Here is a 4,080-nt window from a genome sequence, read left to right as displayed (position 1 = left end):
CCAGCTTATAGCATGGCACGGCAAAGTGTGCTACCTCGGGGCACACGATAAGCTAGCTCTGCCAAGGAACCTCCTGCATAGACTTTCAGATTACCTCCAGGAGAGTTTCCTGGAGATCTCTTATGAAGATAAAAGTTCCATCCCCCTGTATGTAGACCTTCTGTTCTCCTAATGTCTCTCTCTGTTTAGTTACTAAAAAAATGTTAACTCGTTGTTCTTAGCTGCTTTTAATAAATAAATGTTAACTTGTTTAAAGCACTTACGGACTGATCCTTCTCCCGATTCAGGGTCCGTGGTAACGGCTGGGGAGGGTTGGTAGGGGATCTCAGTGAGGGTGAGGAAGAGATCTTGGCTGTCGGGGAAAGCACCGTCGACTGCCTCGTCCTCCTCATCTTCCCCGTCCGCGAACATCTCCGAGGAACAGTCCGTCGACACTATCCCATCCTCAGAGTCCACGCACACTGGTGGGGCAGTGGTGGCAGACCCACCGAGAATGGCATGCAGTGCCTCGTAGAAGCGGCATGTCTGGGGCTGGGCTCCGGAGCGTCCGTTTGCCGCTCTGAGTTTCTGGTAGCCTTGTCTCAGCTCCTTGACTTTCACGCGGCACTGCGTTGTATCCCGGCTGTATCCTCTGTCTCTCATGGCTTTGGAGACCTTCTCGAAGGTCTTTGCATTCCGTTTGCTGGAGCGCAGCTCCGAAAGCACAGACACATCGCCCCACACAGCAATCAGATCCGAGACTTCCCGGTCAGTCCATGCTGGGGACCTCTTTCTAGTCTGAGATTGCCTGGACTCCTCTGCTGGAGAGCTCTGCATCGTTGCCGGTGCTGCTGAGCTCGCCCCGATGAGCAACCAGGAAATGGGATTCAAACTGTCCAGACAGGAAAAGGAATTCAAATTTTCCCGGGGCATTTCCTGTGTGGCTGGTCAGAGCATCCAAGCTCCGACTGGCGTCCAGAGCGTCAACAGAGTGTTGCACTGTGGGATAGCTCCCGGAGCTACTAAGATCGATTAGCATCCACACCTAGCCTAATTCGACATAGCCATGTCGAATTTAGCGCTACTCCCCTTGTCGAGGTGGAGTACCGAAGTCGAACTAAGGAGCCTTCTATGTCGAATTAAATGGCTTCCTGGTGTGGACGGGTGCACGCTTAATTCGATTTAACGCTGCTAAATTCGATTTAAAGAGCTAGTGTGGACCAGCCCTTGGGCTTGGCAGTACTAGAGCCTGCAGGATTCTCTCACCTCTCCCTAGGCATGAGGGGTTGGGTGGGGCAGGGCTGGGGAGGGGGCAGCACTAGCAGCCAGAGAGGCAAAGCTGCAAAGCCAGCTGGGATGCAGGAGGGCTGAGAGCTTGGGGAGCACTCCTGACCCCTTAAGCAAGGGAGGAGGTAGAAGGGAGCTCTGCTTGCTCCATGTGCTGAGGGTAGATGAAGAAGCTCTGCAGCACGTGGAGCAGCATTTTCCCAGGAGGCAATGGGGAAAGACAGCCTATCAGAGGGGTTTTTCCCCACAGACCTGAGTATGAGGGCCTGAAAAGCTGCAGGTTACAGGGAAAGCGGGTAGAAATGGCAGCCCTTTGATGGAATCCTTATAAACTAACACACATAAAAGCAGTCGCCGCTTTTGAAATTTGGGGGCTAAGTGCCCACCTGTGAGCCCCTTGTCTTTATCCACTGTTGGAAGGTGGGGGCATGACCAGTGAGGTTCATTGATAAATTGTTCTGGCTGTTCAAAGAAAACTTGAAGTGTGTGTTCTTATTGACGTACTGGGAGTCTGTATTTAATACTTACATTATATTTATTTAAACAAGTGGTTCTCAAACTTCTGTACTGGTGACCCCTTTCACACAGCAAGCCTCTGAGTGCGACCCTCCTTATAAATTAAAAACACTTTTTTATATATTTAACACCATTATAAATGCTGGAGGCAAAGCGCAGTTTGGGGTGGAGGTTGACAGCTCGTGACCCCCCCATGTAATAACCTCGCAACCCCCTGAGGGGTCCCCACCCCCAGTTTGAGAACCCCTGATTTAAACACTACATAACTCTGGCACAACAGCAGCCTGTTTCTGGTAATCCAAAGCCAGGGCCAGCTCTGGCTTTTTTGCCGCCCCAAGCAAAAAAAACCTGCGTGGGGGCCGGAGCGGCAAAGGGGTGGGGGGGAACAAACCTGCCAGCCAGCCGAAACAGCAAAGGGTGGGGGCGGGAAAGCTGCCGGTCGGAGCGATGGGGGAAGGGCGTGAAACAAATCTGCCGGCTGGAGCAGTGAAGGGGCGGGGGCGTGAAACAAACCTGCCGGCCGGAGCGGCAAAGGAAAGAAAAAAAACAAAAAAAAACAAAAAGAAAACAAAATACCTGCAGGGTGGCGGGAGCGCGGGTGCAGGGGGACTCCCAGCCCTGCAGATCCTGGGCAGCAGTGTGCACACCCCAGCTAGCGCGGGGAGGGGGGAGAGAAAGAGGGCGGCCAGGACTTCCTTAAGCAGAGTGCTCGCCATGCGTCCCTTCCCGCTGCGCCGCCTGCTGGGAGGGCTCTGTGCCACTCCGTGGGCAGACAGGGAAGGACGCGGTCTGCATGCCAGGCTTGCTGCAGACCTGGCACCGCTCCCAGCAGCTCCCCTTCTCCGCGTTGCCGCCCCCTACAGGGCGGCAGGAGCAGCAAACCAAAAAGAAAAAAACCTGCAGGGGCGGCGGAAGCGGCAAAGCGCAAAAAAAAAAAAAAAAAAAGGATTGGGTGGAATGCCGTCCCTTGGAATCTGCCGCCCCAAGCACCGGCTTGCTCAGCTGGTGCCGGGAGCCGGCCCTGTCCAAAGCCCACACCTTACCAAATGGAGGAGGCAGGGGAGTGGTACTAGCGAGAGAAAAACTAAGCTCTCCCCGTGCCCCTGATTCATGGTGTCCTGTACTTGCATTCACCGTGGGGATTCTTTTTCATGCTGTTGGTGTCCCTAGGCCTAAGTGAACCAAAGTTGTGTCTCTAGGCCTAGGTGAACCAAAGTTCTTCCATGCTGTGAACTTTAACCAGCCTAAAATGCTAACAAACAGCAAGCAAAAATTTGTAACTGTCAGCTTTCTTAGCTTGCAGCTGCAGTACAGCTCGTAACAGCAAAAAGAGGCAGTAAGACGGGGGAGAAGGGGGAGGGAAGTCTGCATGCGTCTGTGCTGTGAAGGCCATAGATAAACCTGCGAATGAGAACAGTTCTAACAAGCTACAATATAGTGTTTGGTGTAACTGTTGCAAGGGGGAGGAAGGAAGGGGGAAAAACAGGGAGAAACAAAGGCTTGTACAGACAGCTTGAAATATAAAAGGGGAACTTGCTTGTAATTAGTGTGCTTGATTTGAGACGTGTCTGTCTCCTGGCATCGCTTTGAGATCTCAAATGAACTTTGTCTGCTTCTCCACCTTGCTGTGTTCATTGGCGCGAAGCACACCAGGCAACGAACCCCGCTGTTGCCCCCTCGGGCCCTTTGGGCCGGCAACAATGCCATTTGAGGAAAGGAGGGGAAAAGTGGTATCAGCAGGAACTGGCGATGTTCAAGGGTATTTGCACCAAAGATCTTTCAAAGTGTCCATCTCTTTTCCTCCCATCTCTGGGATAGGGTCTGAAATATGGTTGTGTTCAGGGCAACTAACTAGGGTTGGTCTTAGACAAATGCTACCAGGGAAGGGCTCCCAGCATGTGAATTCTTGAGGCCCCAAAGCATGGTACCCTGGGAGGCCATACACCCCATACAGGCCTTCGACCTGCTCTGCACACACTTCGGTGTTATTTACTCTGCATTACCTTCTGGGATGCTGCAGAGTCCAGTGGTCTTTGCACTGCAATATCCAGTCCCATGTATGCTGCATTCTGCTGCAGTGGCTCTGTACCTTGCATTGATAACTGCACTGCCTTCTGTCACTGCCACCCAGCAGTTCCCAGGGCTGTTTGCCAAGCAATCATTTTGTAATCAATATGATCTGTGTCTTTGGCTGGAACTTTCTTTCAGAACAAATTTAGACAAACACAAAAGTACAAAGTTTGCTGGTGGGTTAAGCTTTAATCTCTTGTAGTTGTTTATTCACTCCAGAAAATAAAT

The sequence above is a fragment of the Mauremys mutica genome, chromosome 1, assembly GCF_020497125.1.
Source record: "Mauremys mutica isolate MM-2020 ecotype Southern chromosome 1, ASM2049712v1, whole genome shotgun sequence".
Taxonomy (NCBI): domain Eukaryota; kingdom Metazoa; phylum Chordata; order Testudines; family Geoemydidae; genus Mauremys; species Mauremys mutica.
This window is presented reverse-complemented; position numbering follows the sequence as displayed.